A 23,681-nucleotide genomic window follows, 5' to 3' on the forward strand; every position below is an offset into this window, starting at 1 on the left:
TAACTAAACCCCCCACAAAAGACTTGGCAAGCCTCACTAAGATCACACTGCCAAATTCCAAGGGAGTGAGTGCTTTCCAATCCTCAGTAAGTATAAAGGCTAGCCTCTTTGGTGATGTAGAGTTTAAACCAGTATCAGGTAGAGGAAATTGGAGCAATCAGTGGCATATTTACCAGTTTGGGATTCCAGGCTGAGCAGTAAAAGGTAGCTTGCAGATAAGGGGATATGGCAGGAAAATCAGTCAGCTGGAAAACATCACATTCCTTTTCTTTAGCCCAGCACCTTGGTGCCTCTCCATAACCAAGCACATTCAGGTTCCAGCCCCAGGTTTTAAGTTACGTTCAATTTCTGACCCCAGGTGAATGTGGAAAGTATTCACATCTTACCACTTACAACTCCACTGTTCTTTACCACCTTAAACCCACACAATATAGCCTCAGCCATTTGAATACCAAACCTCAAGTCAATATCAGTCCCAATGAGAGATTTGCCACAGGGACTGAGATCTGCCTTAAAGTGAAGAGAGCAAAAGAAATTAGGAAAACTATCTTGGGAATGTGCTTGACACTTTAAAACTTAATGAAACCTATCTTTCTTTCGAAGTCAGGCTGAAAAACAAAGAGCTTCAAGTAAGAAAATATACACTTCAGGAAATCAAGAGGCTAGTGCAGATGGAGTTTTTAATCACTGCTTCTTAGTGTAGGTTTATTGGCCACTTTTAAGCAGAGAAAAGTATGCTTAGCAGAGATCATCTCCAGCACGAAGAGCTTCAAACCTGGAACTATTAGCAACATCTTCAGGGTGAGTAATTACAATCAATAAATTCACCCTCTTCATCTGTGTTAGAATTACAGTGGCTGTAATAGTGTAAATAAGGTGCAGGGATTTGAGTAGTAAGCCTGCTCACTACTCTGGTCTTTCTGAACTTACATCTCACTGTATCAGGTAGTAATTTAGAAAAATAGAGAGATTTTTTTTTTACATTATTTAAAAAGATAAATAAAAACACAAAACCAAATTAAAATTCCCTCCAGATCTTGTGAGCTATGGGAGTGAAGGAGGCCAGCTCCCTGTAGAGGCTGACATGTTTAATAAAACTAGTAAGAAAACAAGAGGAATAAAAAGAACGATACACGAGGGTATTCAAGAGCAGAGAACAGAATATCAACAACAGCACAACTTCCAAAGCGCTGCCCATTCTCCTCCTTGCTGGGCACTAACTCTGAACAATTTGCTGCAGCAAAGAAGCAGATTTAATGAAACAACACGGCCGGCAGGGCTGCGGCGGCAGGACACCCGGCAGATCGTGTGACACGCACATGGTCACCCGTGCCGGGCAGTGCGTGGGTGCCCACCTCCTCGCAGGGTGCTGATCCGCTCCCCTGCTCCCCACAGCGATGCCAGTCCTAGAGCAGCCATGCAAACAGCAGAGCCACCCACTCCTGCTCTCCCTCTACCCTTTCTCCTCTGAGGCAAACCCTGGGGAGGCAGCTTGGGTGCTCCAGAGCTAGTCTGGAAATGCCGGTGTGGGCTAAAGCAGAAGAGGAATGGAGGATGCTCTGCTGCTCACACAGTGGTGTTGGGAGATGCCTCACTCCTGTCTTACAAAAACCAGCTGGAAGCCTCCACAGATGCCAGCTGTGCTCCCCAAAACAGGTCACTGATGATCAGAAAGGCCCATTCCTAAAAGGACTGCCCCTTGGCAGGAGCCAGGGTAAAAGAACTCAAGCCCAGAGAGCCCAGAGCAAATCCCTGGGAAGTTTCAATATCTCAGGTTTTGACCCAAAATATGTCCTCCTAGGTGTTAACGGGGTGACCAGCATGTCCTGTGTTTACTAATATGATTCCTGCTTGACTTACAAACCTCTCAGTTTCCCTGAGCATGTTCCACAGTCATACATGCTGCATTCGGAACACCGCAGGCCCATCAATTCAGCGTTACTCAAATTCTCACTCTGGAGTGATGCTTTGCACCAGGCTATTGTCCACAAACCATTATTTGTCAAAAAACAAACAAAAGGAGAACACTGGAGATACTTTTATATGATACTTTTCTGATTCCTGAAAATGTGAGATAATGAATAAAAATGTTCATTACAGAATTATTCACTTTTCTTCGTGATTCACGTCCCAGTAATTACCGTGACCAGCCTAATAAAAACTGCTACAAAACGAAGGTCAACTAGCAGTTAGAAGTGTTCATTTTCATTTCAATGTATTCATCTCTGGCTCCTAATGGCCTCATTTTCTCCTATGCTCTTTAATAAATACCACTGAATTACAGGTTAAATAGCTAAATTAAATTATTGCAATTACAGCGTGCGGAGCACTGAAACTGGTTTACCTTTCCCAGTTCAATTAGAGGGGAAGTTTCAACAGCCTGAGACTCCTGATTGCTGTCAATATTCTGAATCACTAGGAATCCTCACTAAAGGCCAGGTTATTTGGTTACAGACTGGGTAATTTCCACACCCCTCTTCCCTCCTGTATAAAGAGGAATGACTTGAGTGCTCTCAGCTAAAACAAAATGAGGCAATCAAAGCATTTTGGGGGAAAGTAACCACAATGCATAATTGATTCTTTTTGACTGAAGAGGTGGAAGTCTTGAAGTGACTCAGGCTGAAGGAGAGTATATGAAACGACAACCTCCTTCCTCTAAAGCAGAGGCAAGTACATTTTAATAAATATGAATACTTAACCTGCCATAGGCCCACAATTATTTTACATGTACAAATTAAAGATGTTCTTCATTATTTAAATATATTCCAGCATTTGTTGATGTTGCCCCTTACACAGGCTTAATTATTTAACATCCCTTTATAAAAATGAATATCTTAATAACAAGGACGGTTGGAAGATAAATTTAAAAAATAAGAAAAGGTTTCTTTCCAAAAGATCCCAGAGCATGCAGCGATATTTGTTGTGGAAGAGCTCCCCCTTACTTCTTCACTCTCATCTTTGCAAAAAGCACCAAAAAAACCTATCAAGAATGGGGGATTCTTTGCTGCAATCATAACAGGACATGAAACACAGGCACTCTCAAATACAGTTAGAACAAGAGACTGAAATATTTTGACTGCTCAGTGCTGTTGCTATTTCTAGCATCAAGGGAGAGGGGATATGTTTGTCTTTCACCAAAATCCACATGTTCAAAGCCACATGTTCTGTACTGCACTTAAACAGAGAAATTACACTGTCACTGTGAGAAAAGTGAGCTGGACCATGCAGGTAAATCACGCTATAGGCTTTCTTCTTAGGATACTTACAGGAAGTAGCAAGAAAGGCAGTTACTTTGTGCCAGGCTGAGGAGCCACATTAAAACATCTCTACAGCCAAAGTAAAAATATATAAACTCATTAAGGTAATTGGAAGCATACACAAAATCCTGTTATTTTATTATCTCATCTTTGAAATGTTTTGCCATTACAAGAATTTAATTCCTGGTAACCAACTGGGTCCAAGCAAGAACAGAATACAGCCAACACACTGAAATGAAGTTGGAAATTATTGTGAATGCTAAAGAAGGGGACACTGAGAGGTGCACAGCTGTGAATTAAAAATGCTACTGAGTCCTTGCATGTGGCATGTCAAGGCTACGTTACATTAATATGATTTTGCCTACTGGATTTTAGGCTGGGGTTTTCTTGCATGTGGATCCTGCTGCAATTAACCTTAATGTGCCACAATATTACAACAGTGAGTAGTCTCAGCAGCTTGAGCAGAACTGTATCCTACTGTATTTTCTACAAAATATAACCCACACTTCTCATGAATTTGGGTAGAGAGACAGATTCCACAGGTGAATTGCCAAGAGAAGATCAAATCACCAGCAAGGTAACCTACAGCATGGGGAAGATACTGAATGCACATTATGGCAATACAAGAGCTAATTAGTGGCAGTACCCAGGGCCCCAAAGGAAAGCAGTGTATAGCGTTTGAGTGACTCAGCAAAGACAGAAATGCAAGTAGAGGGAAAGTATTACCAGAATCATTTCAAAGTCCTGAGTAAAGAGTACAAAAGGGCTCAGTGCTCCTGTGAGTAGAGGAAGACGATGAGGAGTTCTGAAGGTGTGAATTTCTCTGATTCATCCCCCTAAGCAATCTTGAAAGGTTTGTTTCTCCACCCACCCTTCCTCAACCTGAAAGCAGGGTTCAGTTCACATAAAACCTTGTGAACTGGACCCTGCAGGGCTTGAACAGCACTAGACAAAACTGTAGCAATGGAAATGAAATGAGTGTTTTGTGATAGCTGACAAATTAGGTTACATCTCTCCAACTGCGAAGTGCATCCCCCCTACAAGGTATGTTTCCATCACTTTCCACACGGATCTAGGAGGGCATCCATAACACGCCAGGGCTGAGTGTCCCATGTCTGGACTTTCATATCCTATTTGTAATATAGCTGGGATACTCAGGACATGGAAGAGAAAATTGGAAGGCATTTCTTATGTCTATCACATTGAAAAAGCCCTTTGATGATAACCGTACCAGCCAAGCAATGTAGTCAACGTGTAAAGCCCTCTTCTTCTCACAGAACACCACAGATCCTATCTTACAGATCTGACATGGTTAAAGTTAAAACAAGTTTGAAGATCATGAACTAGAGCTGCTCAGAACACTTTTACCAAAGATTCTTGACAGTTAATATGACCTGCGTTAAGAGCTGAGTTTCAGTGAAGCTTCATCAGAAAGACTGAGAGAAAAAGAGTTGCTAAGTGGTCCTGAGCCTGACGTTCAACTCCTCTTGTCAGTCTACAAATCGTCTGGGAGAAAAATGCTGAAATACTATTGATACTTACCCAGAAGTCATCAGATATAAAATATTGTGGGTTTGCCTAACAAACTAAGAACAAAGCTTAGTTTCTCACAAATCTCTACGCTTGGGTTTCATTCCAGTAGAAAAAAAAACACTATTTCAGACCTTAATAATTTTGCAAAGTGAACATTTGCTATTCTCAATTCTTAGGATGCAAATCCTCATGAAAAACCTACAGAAGTCACCATGAAGTTTCTGGTGGGTTTAACAGACCACAGTTTCACATGCAGATCATGTGGGGTTTTTTCAGAACACTAGTGCTAGTACCTGAAAAAGTGAAAGAAGATTAATTTTTCTGGGCAATTTCAAGCTTTTATATCACTATGAAGTTCAGGTTTCCACAGTGAGAAGACAAGGAAGGAATATTAATGAATTAGTAACAGATAGGAAGCATAAAATATACACCTACAATTCCTTGAATTACAGAGACCAATCAAAGCTCAGACAACTTGGAAACATGAGCCTACACCAATTTCTTTTTTACTCTTTGTTTTTACTCAATAAAGCATAGTTTGTACCCTATAGGGTGAAACTTTTATTATACTCCCTAGGGAAGAAGCACCAGAGTGCTGAAGTCGCTTGTTCGCTTCTGGCTAAATCACCACTCCCTTCTTCAAAGTGAAGAGAGAGGGCAATATCACCATAAAGCACTATCGAGATCTCAACAACTTCAAGAGACTCCAAACCAGCCTCTCAGGGCTGGTGGTAAACTGCATCGCCTGAGGGAGGGTAGCAATAAAATCTAGAGACTTCTTCAGGGCTGACAACTGTATCACTTCAGTCAGATGCAAATACAGAGCTGGAGCAGCCAGCAGGAAAGGGGGTTGACAGTGACCAAGAAAGAGGAAAGGCCTGGGAGAAAGCAGACCAGACATTAGTAATGCAAAGTCAGTTGCCTACATTGCTAATCCATGTGTTACACAAAGGACCTCCTTTGGCAACCACTACTCAAGATGACTAACGTTTGCTCATGCTGACTTCAACGAAAATTGAGTGCCTGAGAAACTGCTACCTAGGGTGAGGAAGGGTATGTCTACATGGCACCTGGCAGGCTGACAAAGGCTCACCCTGCCTGCACTCCAGCCTGGCCAGGCACAAGCCAGCACCAATGCAGAGGACATGTAGCTGTGGTTAGTAAAACTTCAAACCCGAGCTAACCAGCCCTGCAGAGGAACAGGGCTGGGGCTCAACATCCTCGCTCACACAGCTGTACAGCTTCCGCTGCAGGTTGGCTGGGGTCCAGTTGGCTTGAAGCATGGGCAGAGCAAGCTCATGTCTGCTTGCAAAATACTGCGCACACCTACCTTCACACAGACCTGACTTTCGCCCAGGAGGTTGAAGAAATGAAGAAAACTCACATAAAGAAGCCATTATGGATTCTTGGCTTCTTCAAAACCTGAAAATTCACACTCTTAGAGCCAACCCTGGTTTGCCTTCCTAGCAGGTTCCAGGTATTAAATACTTAATCTCAACAAAATAAAATTAATTGCACTTAAATCTTTCAGCTCCCCTCTTTTTTGTTTTTTAATTAATTTCACATGTTCTTAATTACAGTAAAAGTTAAAACCCATTATTTGATCAGAAATGCTTCAGTATCTCCACACCTAAACAAAAATTGTAGATGTACTTCTGTCATGCATTTCAATTCTGACAACCTTGGGCCAAAATACCTTCTACGAGATCATTTGATAACTGCTGACCTGGATTATGGGCCTAATCCAAACCCAAAGCAAAGCACTTTCAACAGTAAATTTATTTTATGCCTTTTGTTCATGTAGCAACGTGACCAGGCCAGATTTCTCGAGGCTGGGAACTTATTAACCAAGTTTGTGCCCAGGCCCTTTGTTTTTTTCTTGCCTGTATAATGGTCATACACACCTGTGAGGGCTGATTAGGAGAAACCACAAAGATGAACTATGCTACACAATCTCAGGCATGTTGCAGCATTTTTGAGGATTATCGTTCCACTTCTAAACCACCAAAGTTCTATACTTCAGAGAGCAGAGCAATCAAGAAGCACTAAACTTTCTGACCCATACATAGCCTAAATCCTTAGAAATCTACATGTCAACATGATGGCCTCTATAAGTAACAAAGCTGGACACTTTACCCTGGTGCTTTCCAATCAAACCAGTTTGCTACACCCCTTTCCAAAAATAATGACTAATGAAATGACTAAGAGGGATGGGTAACTGAAAAGAAGAGGCTGCAGGAATGACACAATACTGTGAGGTATTAATTCTGTCAGAGAACCTGGCACTGTTTGAGTATTTTTTTATCCTTTCTCTTTGGGAACACAATGTTAACCCAGCCTGGTCATTTTATCACACAGGAGAGGGGAATTCCTCCTTGCAGCAGGAACCTCATTACTGCAGAGGAAAAAATAAAGTAATCCAGTGGAGAAACAAAATATTAAAGTAAGCCTGTGCATTAGAATTTAAAGTAGGACTCAAAAAGCTGGCAAATGACAACTGCACCAGAATCTTTTCTTGCTCTTTACAGTATAAAAATGTAAGAAGTGAGAGAAGTGAGACAAGAGCATGACAATTGCAAAAATGAATGAATGGACTGTGCCAGACTTTCTCTTATTGTCCTGCCAAAATGCCCTGTTCTTTCCTGAAATACAACTTAATGGCAGTCAGGGAGCAAGCAACCTGACCTAATGCTTACTGAATCAATAGCAACTGATTCTCCAGATAACTTCCACAGACTTCATCTATGTCCTGCCCTGAAAGAGTTCGTTTATTCCCTCACTATTTGATCATATTTCTTCTTAGAGTGGATCTCCATGGTTCAATTTCTCTGAACATACAAGTCTATTCACAATAATCCTGTTCAGGTTCTTGCACTGCTTGCTTTATCCACACAACTGTTTGCCTGAGATTAAGCCTCACATATCCCCACTACAGCCACAGTTCACAGAGAGATGGTGTGGTGGGGGCAGCAGCAAGAAAACCCAATTTCTGCTGTCTTCCTAGTTCATCCCTTGAACTACAAAACTACCCCTGCTGTAATGACTTGGATTTCACTGTTTATTTTTTACTCACTCTTCAAATTAGAAGTGCTCTGGGCTCCTTGGAATGAAAAGTTCTAGCTAAGTACTTGTTGTTGTTGTTGTTATCATTAAGATTATTCACAAATAGAAGTAACAACGTAGATTCAGAACAAGTTCTTCTGAGGCTCATATATCTTCCAGGCATCCACCCATGCTGTTATATAGTATTAAGGTGTGAACAGGGAAAACCATGTACCCAGTCAGTGCTGTGTTTAAGTGGCCTGCCAATTCCAGCTAATCACCAAGTTATTTACTTCCAGTTTATTAGGCCGAAACTGCCACTAGCTGTTGGCAGCCTCTAATATATACATCTCACTTTCCTGGGGTCTCTTCAAGCACTGCTGTAATAAAAAAGCCATTTCTTCCAGTTTCAGATGCAAGAATTAACACACAGAGCACCTCACAAGGCCAAGGCAAATTCTGATCTCAGTTACAAATGTGCAACCCCATTGATTTCCAGTGGCTTAATTTGCAATGGTCTTGAGCTGCTGTACCTGAGAGCACAATTTGATCCACTGTTTTCACAGAGAGGAGTAACAGCAGTACCTCGTATACATTTGTGAGTATTTTAAACACAGTAACAGTTGGATAAACATCAATCACTATCAATGGCCCTCAGACTCATTTACATCACATCCAGTAAAACCCTGGACGAGCAATTCATGAAAAATTAGCCTCAATTATATGCATTCATTTTATATACTTCTGTAGCTTTTTATTATTTTAGTATTTGAGCACCTCAGAAACTTCCACATCTTTATCCTCATATTATTCCCATCCAAGAGTGAAGAGTTGGAATTCCTTACTGAGTTTGTAGGAGGCTTCCCATGGAGAAATTAAAGAACTTTTCCAAGATCACAGGGAAAATTCAACAAAGTCTTGGGGATTTAGATTTCCCAAGCAGTAGGGAATAGGACAGGATATGCAAGAATCATCTTCTCTTATCAATGCTTTACACTGGATAACAATAAAAGCATACAGCAAATTCTCAAATCTTCTCACAATATTTTTCAACCTGGATTTTCCTATTTTAGCCAGATTCAGGGTCCTTTACATTGGGATCACTGGCGACCCCTGGACAAGAATGTTTTATTTTCTCCCACCTGTAAAGAGAGCCTGTTGTTGGTCTCCTACAGCTGCTTTTTCCAAGGAACACTCCCTGTGCGGTGTTTTCCTTTGATTTTAGACGCATGGTTAAACCTTAAAGCCATGCCTGCAGTTGTGTAAGGCCAACAGAGTATTTGTCCATGCAAAGCAAACATGAGATTCCTGATGCTAAGCCTGAGGTGTGCACTGAGCTATGAGCACCACATGAAGTTCCCAACCCCATCACACATTCCCACTGCCAACATGAGGGAGTTCCACATTATGCCCAGGGCCAGGCACACCTTTATTCAGAGGAAAACCTGCTAAGAAGCAGCCAGAGAAAACCAATACTTATTCATAGCACATGTGTACTTGCTCAAGTGACCACTTCCAGAAACAATAAAATACTGCAGACAAGCCCTGTCCTGCAAAAATTACACACTCACAGCTCATTCCGCGGGCTGAGTTCACTGCAATGAGGAAAGTCACCATGTTATAAAAGATACCTCCCTTTAAACATTTTCTCAAAGATATGTTTCTCCTACTCCACATAAAGATGTAGAAGCAACCAGACAGGAGACCAGATAAAAAGAAATTGCAACGTATATTCCTGACTGCATGGTCAGCTGTGCCCCTTCTCTTGACTTCAGTCCTGACTCTTCTCCACAGAAATGAAGTTTGCTGTGCACTACAGGCTGACCAATAATGATAACAGCTGCGTAAGTAACTCACCAGCTTAATTTAGGATACTCATATTTGCACCAATTCCATTTCCTCCCTATAAGAAAATAAGAGCTAGGAAGAGGGTGGAGAAAGCAAGAGAAGTAAAGGACGACAAAAAGCAGATTTTGTTTTTTAGAATACTTGAAAGTATGCCCTGACAGGGAGAGAGTTACCATTTACTTTATTTTGGTCCACTTTCTAATTTCCAGTAATTTTGTGACATATATCAGCTGGGAATTGTTTACATCATAAAACAGTCAGGTAGATATAGGTCAGGGAAAATCAACAAGAACACTCTGAATAGCTAGGTTTTACACCAGTAAAGTATAGTTACTTTAATTGAAAGTCTCACTGCTCAGTTCAATACTGTCTTTAAAAAAAACACAAGGATTTTAATAGTTATATTTGGAATTAATGTTTTTATAGTTACATCCCAAATGAAAAAACCAGCTTGAAAAGACAGTCTTTTCTCTGTTCTCACCTGGCTGCTGTATGTAGAGTCCTACTGAGGTTCCAGGGGAACAGGAGGTCACACTGGAAGTACTCTTCTTTGCTGTAATTTTGACATGACTACAGTACAAAAGCTGACATAGACAGAGCTCTGGGATGCCAGCACCTGTCCTTCTCCATGACTCCAAATCCTTTCTCTGTCTCTTTTATCCTCCATCTCCCCTCCTCTCTCTCTTTCCCTCTCCTGCCATCCACACGTCCCAGGTCAGCCTGATTTATCGACATCAAGGAAGAGTTATGTTGGTCTTTACATCTCCGTCTGTCCATCTGTGAAATAGTTTTCTTGTCACAGAAATTACCTGAACAGCACTTTAACAAAAAGTGAAAATGCAAAGGCTATTTCACACACACACACACAAAAAAAAAATCAAAGTGACTAAATCTGTTATGTTTTCTCTTTTGCTCACAGTAATACTGGTGAGCATTTTAAAACTAACGGAAATAGTTTTAAAAGAGGCTTTACAAAGAAAGCGTTCTCTATTTTTTGGAAACACTGACAATCCTACTGCCGTTATCAGAATTTCCTGCCCTTGGCCAAAATGTCTCCTCCTCCATGCACTGGCTGCTAACCTGCTGTTACACACTGGCTGGGAAGGTGAACTCCAGCAGCCCTGTGAGCACAAGAGAGCACCACTTTGTGAAAAGGCTGTAAAGCATCTTTACTAAACTGGAGAGCCCATGTGAAAAGATCCTGTCTGCACCTGCTTTTATCTAAAAAGCTGTTGCACTTATTTTGTGCAGTGTATGTCAAAGTTGCCTGGATGATACAAAACCTGATCTCATGCCCAGGCAATTCAGTCTTTTGTTCCTTTTAGTGTCTGCTCTCCACAGATCTGCATGAGCTCAAGCTAGCAAACTCTGAAAAGCATTTGGCCTGGCTTGCCAGAAATGCCTGAGCACCTAGCCAGACCACCAATAGCAAAGACACCAGTATGAGCTTTGGTTTGGTTTTGTCGGGTGGTTTTTCAGGGGTTGAGTTAACTTCAGAATCAGCACTGTGCATACAATGCACTAGAAACTGAACTTACCTGCCCTTGGACAGCATACCAACACTACTCATTGAGTGAAAACTCAGAGACAAAGTCCTTCTTGTCATCAATTCACAGTGCCTTCCCCCAAACTGGAGCTTGTCAAGTACTTCTGACAATTTGAGGATAACACTGTCTCATGTATAGATATTTCACAAGCAGAGAAAAACCTACCTGGGATACTTTATTTGTTAACTGTTCACTCTGCTCATCATAGGTGTGTGACTCTGAACTGTGTTTGGCATCTAACATCTCTCTTTTGATAGATAGCAGTCTCTCAGCAGCCCGCTCTCCGAGCCAGTGCAGGCAAGGAATAGGCAGCACACGTTCATCAAACTAACATCTGCTTTCAGTTCTCATTTATAGATATGGAATCCTTTCAACTGGACATTAATCATTCTCTACAGCAGCAATTAGATACTTGAGACAGATCAGAACAAATCAAATTAGCCTTATTTATTAAACAAAAAAATCCTAAGGAGTAAATAAAAGGATGGCAGACCATCCTGTGTGCCTCAACATAAAAAGAAAATTAAGATATTGACACACAGGAGTCTAAAAGCTTTCAGGTGCTATTTTCAAAGTCTCAACTGTAACCAAATAGCAGAGGGCTCTACTGCAGAATGCCTCATGGATTATTTTAGCAATAAGGTATAATTGAAAGGATTATCATGAATGTAATGTTTCCCTTCCAAAAATTCCAGGAATGCAAAAATTAGTCTCATGTGCACTGCATGACTCATGTTTTTAATGCTGGAGCTTCATTTTCACTCATGAGGAATTCAAGCTCAGGGAAATGTTACCACAGAAATCCTCACTCAATCGACAAAGGAAAATCTTTCTTTTGCTGCAGTTAAACAAAGCCTAAGAATTGTATCTTTAGAGAGACTGGCTTGGTTCAGCTTCAGGCAATGGACATCCTGCACACCAAGAAGAGACACTGCTGTCCCTGAGGGATCAAATGGATTGCCCTGAGGAGCTCAAATTCTACAGACTTGGCCCAAACCAAGCAAAGCTACTTCCTCTTGCTGAATTTCCCCAGCTTAACATGGCAGACAGGTTTAAGCAAGCAAGGTGGGGGACCCTGCCACATTTGCATGGAAATTAATAGCAAAACATTTGTAAGTCACAAGTTGAATGGACTGATCGTGGGGAAGGTACACATCTACCCACCAAGCACCTGATACTCTCTCCCTCTTTCCTTAATCTGCTTTTTTCCAAAAGTCGCTTTTACTATTTACTAAGGAAACAGTTCAACATATCCATCAGAAAAAACTAGCACTGCCTAAGTGAAGAATTCTCACCATCTAGATTACATGTATCAGCAGCATTCCAGGGTTTTCTTTTACAATGGAAGCTAAATGTTAAGCAGATGAGAAGTTTCATGAAAGAATATGTTGGAGAACAGGAAACAGGGTTTTGCCATCCAAAACCAAAATGATCCTCATCTGCTGGTGCCATAGGTCGTAAGGCCGATCATCTGCTCTCATCCAGAAAGCCCCATCCCACGCTGGGCTGGCTTTGCTGCTGGAGAGCACTAGGGTGGGACAAACAGGTCTGGAGGAAATGTGATTCCCCTGCAGGCCTTGAAAAGCTACACTGCTTTATTGCCTTTGTTCTCAGCACCTATTCAGGCTGTCTATGGGTGGGATGGAGGCTTGCATGGGAAAGAGGAAGACCCTTTCCAGTGAACCCATCTGACTGCTCCTTCAATATCCAGAGCCTCTCATGATGATCCTTCAATCTGCCTTCCTCAACTCTACATACACCTGACTAATAACAGCAGAGATACCATCTGGGGTTAGCTCATTACAAGTTTATTACTCTTTTGTTTATTTCTTCATAAATATAAACTGTTGTTACCTGCGCAAGCCTGTGCATCTAGCCCAGTTCTGGTGAGCCTTGAAAGCCCCAAATTGAAAATAGCCTAAAGATGTGGGAATCACAGCCAGCAGCGCCGCCAGTTAGCCAAGGTATGGAGAGAGAACCATTGCAACATGCAACATGTCGGGTTGGGTTTATATTTAAGATTTCCTGGCTCAGAGGTACCATGTTAGCTGGTTAGATGTGGTTATAAATGGAAGAACCTGCTGACATTAATCACAGTAATTTGGCAATGTGGCTACCAATGCAAAATTACAAAAGGGACAGGCACCCTGAAAACCTAAGTCCAGTTTGTCGTTGGCCAGATCAATTATCAGGCAGAGAAAATAACCTTTCCTCTGTGTTCTGTCATGCAAATGGGGATCTGACGAAGAGAGGAAAGAAGAGGCCATGTTTTTTTATTTGATTGGATTTTTCATTTGGTTCAATGTAACTTTAAGAAATATTAATCTGCTCCTTCATTTAATTTCATCTGTACCACTGGCCAAGAGAAACGCACTAATTTATAAGTTGAAGCAAGCCTTGAGATAATGTCACCCACCATTCATCCAAATTTGTCACTAGCATCCCATTAAAGCCATAATTATTTTTTAATTAAAACTAAGGAAGCTGGCATGTGTGTGCCTACTTTATACATCTGTTATGGGTTAAAATAGCTTTTAAAAAATGTTTCTTTAGACCGCAGTCTTTTGTGGCCATGGCCTATGCCAAAGAAAACGCAAACTTGCTTATTTTCTCCATGGGGCGCAACACTGCCTATGTGTGCCTGAACAGATTCGACTGGCCGTGAAAAGAATTCTAAATAAAACACAAACATGGAATTTGGCAACTCCACAGAAGCGAGCTTAAGACTAATTCCAGCATGCGGACGGCTCTCACACAGCAAGTCTGGCTCCACTATAAATGAAACCAGGCTCTGTAAAATCGCCAGTAAAGTTTGAGTTAGGATTTAAAGAGACAGCACTCTTATTCCAAGGTTTAAGGGGGAAAAACACACACATGCACACACACACACACATACCCCAGCTTATTAAGGAAATTCATGCTGGCTCAGTAAGTCTGTACATTGCAAACTGTGTTTATTTTCAGAAGTCATTTCCATTTTTAAAATTGTGAAGTTAAAAAACACTAAAAAGAACAAATATCATTTTGGTCTTGTGTTTTAGAAAAAAAAGGTCTGTAATTATGTCTGCAGGGACCACTGGCAGTGACAGCAATGAATGAAGGACCTACCTGATGGAAAAGGTGAAATGTTATATATAAAATCAGAAAGAAATATGAATGTCTAGGGCAGAGCAGGGGAAAGGAAAGATGCAGATGGGCAGAAGCTCCATGGCCAGGGTGGCCTAGGACAGAGCATCCTGTTCCCAGCAGACAGCCAGCAAGCAGGATGGTGACTCACTGAGACTTGCTGGGAGGGAGCTATATGCAATACAGCTCCATGCTGCTGTGTAGATGGGGAAATCTAACCCTGGGGCAATGAAATCCCCTGGGAAATACCTCCCCAGCAGTGCCAGCCAGTCCCAGAGAGCAAAGACATCTGTGAAGAAAGAGTGAAGAGAAAGTGAAAAACAGCTTTCGCTCATCTTTACCTATTAAGGAGAATACAAATTTAAGAAATCTCAGTTTATAATCACAAGACACAGCCTGAAAAACTTAGACAGAAAGGGCAAGGAGCAAATTATTTAAGCAGTGATGGTACTCTCTCCCACACTCTTGCTCTCCCTTATAGCTCTGGATGATACCAGGTCACTGAATTAAAATTATACCTCAAGTGCCCACCTCAAACCCTGACTGTTGGGTTTTTTCTCAAAAAGGGGAGAGCAGAAGGGAAGATTTGCTGGCTAGAGAGCTCTAAATATGGGAAGAGCTCAGACATTTATGAGTGTGCTCAGCTGCACTAATGAACGGCGACAGTGGTGATAGAGGCAGGGGCAGCATGGGTGCAGATTTCACAGCACTCTTCATGGAAAATGGGAAGGGAAAGTGTGAAGGAATTTGGGAAGGAGTTTACAGCAATCTCACAGGATTGTTTTACAACTATTCTATGTATCTATTGATAATGATAATGAAGTGTTTGGCTTCAATAGACTGTGGAGCTTTTAAGATTCTACCTCAAATTTACAATGGACAAATTAGTTCCTTTTGAAGAGAAAATGATAAAAATAGAGAAAGAATGACTTTTTTTTTTTTTAATAAGGCTTTACAGGAAGGTAAAATTACTCACTAATCTTATCCTCACTGTATGACCACAATGATCCTGTTCCCAGTTTAATCAACAGTTCACATATTTTTATGAAATATTTGGATTAATCAAGCCATAAACACTCAGATCTAATTTTTGGACATACTTTATATTATAAGCCTGTCTGTGCCATAATAAATTAACTTACTCTCTTCCTATTCAACCAGAAGTGATGAGAAAATAACCCAAAACTCTGTTAGAAGATGCAAACTGAAAAAAATTATTCCCCTGCAGGCAGAAGGCTCTGGTGCTGATGTCTTAGAAGAGTCCATGATCACCATGGACGGTTTTAAATTATATGTATTTCCCAACAATACTCTGACTCTTACTTAAATCTCTGTACGTCCTGGATTTCCACAGACCAGGTTCGCAGCTCACAGAACAGTATAACACCACTGAAGTCAGAAAACACCTCACAGGAAGATGGTCAGCCAAGCATCCCCAGGCAGCCCCTAACCCATCTCTCCATGGACTGTTGGCATGGTACAGCATGCCCTGGAAGCACCACGTATGTCATGCAGCCATGGAAGAGATATAGGGACCAGGTTTAGATCCGTGTCTCACGTGAAAAAATCTAGGTCAATACAGGACATGTAAGGAGACAGCCTGACACACAGGAAGGACGAGATGCTCCTCTCATATTGCCAGGGGATGTTCTGAAAATAATACATTTACAGTTGGCTTCAAATAGCCAGGTGAGGTTTAAGCAAGAATAAAAGTTGCAGGTACGTTGTACAAACCAGCTCTTCTCTAACCAGACATCCTTTACGTGAATAGCAAAGACAGCAATTTAGAAAGCACCATTTCATAGCATGATTCCAGCGGCTGTGTCTCCCCATCGTCTTGCTTAGTGCCTGCATTAACCTCATTCCTGAAGTCCCAGGACCTCTGACTCATACAGCTGAATTCATAAAAAATGTAAGCCTTCTCTATGTGGGATTTTTGCCTGCTTCCTTCCAAGTGCATGTTTTAGTGTCTCACTGAACCTGGCTTACCTAGCCTGTGCTATGGCAAGTTACATTACCTGGAACGGGGACCCAGAGAAATGGTTTGATTTAGACAAAAACAAGAGGAAAATAAAGATACCAAAGGCATGTACCATACACTAGCCTACCAGATTTCTGTACGTACCTCTAAACTGCCTAGAAAAAGCCTGTCCAAAAGAAGGCAAACAGCATAAAAAGGTAAGTTGCAAATAGTTGCTCAGCTGTTTACTTCCCAGCAGAAAGAAGGACCAACATGCACAACACAGGAGCCCAGTGGGACACACATGAGATGCATCAGCATGGCTTCTTTGGCTCAAATCACATTCTGAACATAAAGCATCCTCTCTGAGCACAGAACCCTGCCTTTCATCTACTTTTATGAAGCACTCAGAAGACAAAGGAGCAGAGGTCCTCTGAATTAGACAGCTCTGGAGGGACACATGGTAATTTTTTGCAGTTCTCTGGCCTAAACCTGAGCCACCCCAGGAATAAATGATCCAATTCTTCTAAAGCAAATAAAATAAAATTAAGTGATTTCACTACAAAATGTACAACACCTCATTGTTCCCTCCACCTTTCCCACTCTGGCTTGTGAACTAAAGAGCAGTTCTCATCACAACTACCTACGCCATACACCATAGCTTGTCCTACTTCCTTTGACACTGAGCATTGTATTTGTGCACGAGAGATTTATCTCTGTTCTCACAAACCGAACAGGCCAATTCACTTCCTGGCTCAGGCACACAAACACATCCGCACAAATCTGACAGAAAGCGAGAAGAAAAGTGATGACAAAAAGCTACTGCTGAAGGGGCAGGAGGAAACTCCATCCTGAATATACCAGGTGAGGCTGTACAAGTGAACTGTTTAGCATATGTTATGTACAAATGAATGGCAATTTGCTGAGAGAAAGAAAGAATAATTGCAAACATTTATGCCTTGTGCATGTGTATAAAAAAAAGTAAATCAGCTCTTAGGAAGCTGGTGCATTGCCCAACCAAAAGGGAAGGCACCTGACAAGCACTACCCCTAATTTTGTCGCTTTTTAGGTGATTGCTTCCTTCCTTCTCTTCCTGCAGTTGATTTCTTCTCTTTTTAGGAAGTGTTCACCAAGAAGCATTCAAGTCTCTGAAAATGGATGGGAAAACAGTGGCAGCAGGGAAGAGGCTGGTCCCATCCTGCAAGCCATCCCTTGTGGTTACTCTGCTGCAGAAACATGAAAGCCACTCCTGTCCCTTTGCTGAGCATGAACATACACCACACTGCAACTTCAAAAAGAGGTCTGCTCCTCCTTCAGTCAACCAAGGTGTTCCTGGACATAATGGCTGCTGAGAGTCATGGTGGTGCCCAAACCTTACCTACTGTGCCTAATTAAAGCAGTCTTCACTTATGCTGGTGTCTTGTGCACAAACATCATGAAAAAAGAAGACTCTAATTTGTTTGTGTCTTCTGTCAGAGCAGCACAAACCATGTCATCAGTGGTGCCTCTTTGTAACCAAGCTACTCTCTCCCTTCCAGACTACCAATACTCCAAAATGTTTAGTGAATCAAGGGGAAAAAATGGGGGTGATTACTGATGGGAACAACAAGGCACAACAAGGCACAAGAATGAAGCCCTGCAATAAAACAAAAAACCTGTTTAATGAGATAGAAATTGTCCTTCCCTTGCTTTCCTATAAGCTCCCTTTTTGCCTCATCTCCCACCAGATACCAAAGCCTGTTTGGGCTTTAACAAATATGGATCTGTTGCTGTGTGCTCTCCTGGTTCTTACCTATGCTCTGAAGTCACCTACTCCTAATCCAGCCATCGCTCAGCAAACTTCAAAAGGACATAAATTCATTTATTCCAATAAGCAAATTATAAAATCACCTTCATCCATCTTGTTCCTATATTTTTAAATTTGATTGTGGCCAGAGAATTGCTGGCTGGGAATTACCCTTCCCCCACTCTCACATGCATCCTTTAAAAATGCAAAATCTAGCCCTCTATTTCAATATTTCTGATGTCAGTGACCGGTGTCGGCTCTCCCCATACAGTAACTGCTTTAAAGCGCTGCATACAGCACTGCATTAAAAATTAATTACACATGCTATTTTATTGATAGTGCATAATGTAATGAGCACCAGCTGTGCTAAACATCCAAACTCCTTTTTAAGACAGCGATAAAAAATGAAAGAAACTGCACTTCCAAATGCTTCTCCTGTCAGAGGAGAAAAACAGCAACATCTTGGATGGATTTGAAACAGGATTCTTTGATTTAGCTCTCCATTTGGAGCGTTTGAAGAGTTCAGACTCTCGGGCTCAGTGTAGTGGTATGCGATTGAGTTAACTCTCTCAATGTTGGAACCATTGTCCTTACTGCAGGCAACGTTGCCTTGAACCTTTTTGTCCCAAGACTACCAGATTCAGTTCCATCCATTAATATTGCAATTAAGGGGCTTTTCTTTTTTGCTGGGATGTCTGGAAATGGTAAGCATCCACTTTAAAGCACCTTTAAATATCACTATTGCTCCTGCTGGTTCTTAACTTGACATAATTAGGACTTACAAAGTTATAGTGATCAGCCCTCTGTCTAGAACAAAGCCGCAGCCAAGCACACATTGCCAGCAACCCTGCCCCATGCAGCACCCTCATTTTAGTCATCTCTGCAATCTTGAGGTCTCTTTGCTGCCTCTTGACACACTATTCAGTCAAAAAAATCATTCTGTGTTAGATCCATCTATTTTGAGTTTGGATCTGATTTTAATAACTAGTGAGACAGGGAGCTGCATAGACAGCAGGTCACATATGATTTTAATACTTGGACAGATGAATGAACACATAGATCAAGAGATAGGTGTAAAGATGGACGTGTGCACTCAGACTGATGCATTACTCTTTTTAGTGCATACATCTCTTGCACATCCCTGCACTCTGTAAGTACTGTCCACAAAGTCGATTCTACCATAGCATGCATTAAATATTTCACTAAAATAAATAAATACATGTAACCATGACTAATAGGGACATCTTTCCTGAACATTACCCAGTATTTTATGCAAACCTCTTCTTTATGCAGAAAAATGAAAAGAGTCATTTACAAAGGGGTTTGGGGAAACTATGGACCTTTGTCTGTCCTTCAAAAATTATACCAAATTCCTCTTTCTCTTCTCAAAACAGCACCCACTGCTGAAGGGAAATCAAGTGGTTTTTGGGTTTTTTTGAGACTCCACTCAGCAAAAAATGAAAAGTAGCGTATCAACCGTTGTCCTGGGACATGATGAGTTAGAAGGTTTTTGCTGGAGGAGTTTGCATTCTCTGCTCTGATTACTGTTTTGTTTTCCATTGATCCTCCTGTGTTAACAAAACCCAGTCTGGAGTGAACAAAAGCTTGCTTCTTGCTCAAGTAAGAAATGCACCGAGTGCATACCATATCATTAACATAAAAGTTTTTGAAATAATACTTCTTTCTAGACAGACTGTAATAATTGCATCAAGTTTTTTACAGCAGGGTGGTCTAATCTAGCTCTTCTCATTGGCTGACTCCACTTATAAAACCAACATAAAATTAATATGGTGATATAATAGATGGAGGAAAAAGTATTCTTTTAAAACCTATGATTTACTTACAGGGACTGCTTTTATCTTTACTGTCACCTTAACCTCTGCCAAGAAAACACCAGACTAGTTAAATGAAGCAGTAAGTAGAATTTCAGTAGCCAAGTAAATTGATATTAACTTTACAAGATGACTGTGATTTTCAGAATGTCCTAATGACTAACACAGCTGATTCCTTGAATTAGCAGGAGCTTGTTCCTCTCTTCTGAGATATGGCCCCATGCCTTCCTCTGTTTTAGACCTTAAATTTCACAGCCCTCTCCACTAATCACTGCTGTCCATGCCTACTTGCTGTTTTTATACATGCAACTAAGCATCGTAATTGCTTTCCACCTCCTTCCATCAGCCTACGTGTGGGAAGGAAGCAGTTTCACTGGTTAGATTAATATATGTGTATTGGACAGAGTTAATTATCTTTACAGGGGTATATAAAACCCTCACTCATAGGCCCAGGTCCAAAGAATTTGGATCAAGTATGCATCTGAATGCAGGCACAGGGGATAAGTTATTCTCTGTGCCATTACAATCCCCTTTGTCTTAGGCTGACTACGATCTTCTTCCTGGGGCTTTTGCACCATAGTATCTTCAAGGCAGGGATGTTTTTCTTTGGAGAGCACACTGTAAACTGCCATGCACTTCTGCACTGAGACTTTCAATGCTCATTTCTCGTTAACTTTAATGGGAAATGGGCATCCAAATCTCTTAGGCAGCTTTGACAATTTAAGCCTTAATGTACAATATTAATAAATCAGCATCATAAAAAGAGCCTTATGAAGATGTATTGTGAAAAAGTAGCCCCACAAAAAGCATTGCAGTGTATGTATGCATGCACACAGGCATATACTTTTCTTTACATAATTATGTCTCTCAACAATCATTTGCATGTCTCTGTTATGCAAAAAAAACTCTGTGTGTTTTACAGTTACTCTGAGCAGTTGCAATTCATTGAAATGAAATAAAAAGCAGGCTCAAAAAAAGCACCCTAATCTGGCAAGGGGTAAAGCAAAATGAATGCTTTGCCCATTTATATTTTAGATCCAAGCTACACAACCCTGTGAATTTCATTACTCTATTCCAACTTCTAATTAAATAGGCACTAAAAACATTTGAACGGGAGAACCCAATTCAACTGACAAAAGCTTCTGGGGCAAAATATATAAAAAAATAAATAGACTGAGAGAGATTGAACCAGTGGTAGAGATTTTTTTTTAAATCACATGAAAAAGCATAGACCTTTACTTGCAAATTCCTCGTCCTGGGGTGCCCTGAACACAAAGAATTGAACAAAGACAGAGGGACCACGATCAGCACTGGCTGAGCAGCAGAGTGGACATCCAAGCAGACCTCCCAGCACCATTTGCTGGGATTGAAACTATCAGCAGCACGTTTTCTAAAGATCCCTAACAGCTCTGGATGAGGCAGCACAACTTGCTCTGCGCATGACTGAACACTACTCAGCATCCCAGACAACCACTCTTATCTAGGTCGGAGATTTCCAAATGCCGTTTTTCACATATATGTACCCCAAATCCCACCAGTAGCCAGTCGTTTGGATTCTCCAGCACAAACTGCTCTGAGGTACTCTTGAGGGCCCGGTTTGTGAGTGCCCAGCAAAGATTTTGGAGCACCTGCAACTTCAAGCCATCAGAGCTGCAGTCTGCTTGAGAACTGCATGGAAAATCCCCAGGTACTGAATTAAATAAATGCTGAAAAACAGGAAAGGTAAGAAATTATGAAGGATGAGGGGAGGCGGGAACTGCTGATGGCTTTTGTTCAAAGAAGTAACCAATTCCTCAGAAGCAAGAACAGGGCTTACAGAATAAAAGGCTAATCAAGTCAGAGAGACAAGCTGATCTCTAAAGCTGGAGCAAGTGACTGTTGTAAATGTCTATACTAAAAAAGAGGGCACAATGGAGGGATTGTCGCTAGATTATTAATCAACACAAAGAACTCACTTTTCTTTCATTTCCACAAAACATTTTGGGGGACAGAAAGATCCCATAACCCTTGCCATGGGGTTTAAGCCATGCCTAGGCTCACATACAGTGACTATTATGGGAGATAAGAAAGGGTTAAGTAGACATAATCTCCTTTTTCAAGGGAAGAAAATGTTTCTTTTAAGCAGACCTTGACCAACTACTGTCATAAACATGTAACATGCACTTTGATAAAACCTATTCTCTAAGTGTCGCCGACTGCAGCAGTAATTACAGGAAGCCATGATAGCAGCTCTCTCTCCACAGAGCTGGCAGCACTCTCCCAGCAAACAGGCAATTCTGAAAACTCACAGCACAGAACTCCAAAGTGAGAACTCCAAATACGCAAAGTACAAAAGCCTCACCTTCCCCACATTCTTTATTAAGTTTTTCCTTCCTTCCTTTTCTATTTTTAGTTGTACTTGCTTCCATTCCCATTAGCTACTGGCATCAGAAGCAAGAGGGAACCAGGGCATCCAGTTCAGTGTTACAACTACCTGTCTCCCAAAGGCTCGTGTGCACATACTACACCAGTTAAGACAGAGGACAGCAAAACATGAGACCAGTTCCAATTTGGTTTACTGCTTCCTGGGAGGAGAGAAAGGCAGGGCATAGGGAAGCTTTCTGACTTTCTGATCCAACGCTCACCATCTGCAAGAGCTGGTCTGGACACCCATCTCAGGCCAGTTGGTCAATCTGCCAAGGCTGATAAAGCAGAGTTTGAACCCCTGCCACACTGCATACAGCAGCTTGGATAGAAAATTTAACCAGACCCCTAATTTACTGACAGCACCTCACCACACAGCACATTGCTACAAGCCCAGAGCCTGTGCCCCAGTGCAAGCAGATAGGTGAAGGCTGAGCATCTTCCAGGCTGCATGGGAGCCTTCTCTGTGTGCCCTGAACTTCACCCAGGATCTACGCAGCACCCTGCAGAGTGCTCTTAGCCTCCTCCTGAGAATATTTTATCTCTCAAGATGCAGGATTTCCAAGATACAAATTTAAGTTTCTTGCAAAACTTTATATCTTGCTTTATTACATCAATGAGAGATCTACAGGAGCATTCTCATGATATACAGCATACTGTAGCCAGGTGGTACACCACTGCTTGCAGAAGGAAAAAGCTAGCACAACAAAGTTTTGCCAGTTTCAGGGAGAAAATGAGGAGCCATTTCCCGAAGGCTTTACTCCTGACAGTCATTGCTGTCTCTCTAAATCCTTTGGTCCTCACACTTTACTTATCCAGCAACATTTAGGGAACTCCCTATTAAAACTACATGCACATTATCATGAATGAGAGCTGTGGGGTTTGGCCCACCACAGTGAGACTCCATAAACATTTGTGGATTTTGCCACATCTGTATTTTCTTTTAAACCCTCCCCATTTTCACCTCGCCAGCCCACAGTTCAACATAGACCTAGTCTTGCAACTGAGCCATGCTCAGAAACACCCACTGATTTCAAAGAGATCTCTGGGTCTGAAATTATGTGGTCTGGTGACAATATGTCCGTGTTCTCTTTGGCTAGCTTGGTATGCCTTCATTTTCACATCACTTTCCCCTCCTTGTGGTGACAAAAGTCAGACATCCAAAAGGAATAGAGGAAAAGAAAAGCTGATGGGGTAGAGGCCAGGGATGCATGGTGAGTTACCAAGGAGCGTTTTCTCAAAGCAAGGGAGAAAATAGCATGGAGCACATACATCCTGCGTGCACATGGATGCGGAGGAGAGCCTTTAATATGAATAATTGAGAAGGAAGGGCAAAAAAGAAGAAAA

The 23,681-nt window shown here is 41.5% G+C and overlaps 1 protein-coding gene across 5 annotated transcripts in view; it reads right to left on the bottom strand.

Moving 5' to 3' along the window:
* BCL11B (BAF chromatin remodeling complex subunit BCL11B) overlaps positions 1-23,681 on the bottom strand; it is a 91,649-nt gene that overhangs the window by 25,096 nt on the left and 42,872 nt on the right. The gene's annotated exons all lie outside the window — the stretch shown is intronic.

This window comes from Corvus kubaryi, unplaced genomic scaffold, assembly GCF_017639235.1.
Source record: "Corvus kubaryi isolate FWS band 111438036 unplaced genomic scaffold, C.kubaryi_AGA036_p1.0 66, whole genome shotgun sequence".
Classification (NCBI taxonomy): Eukaryota; Metazoa; Chordata; class Aves; order Passeriformes; family Corvidae; genus Corvus; species Corvus kubaryi.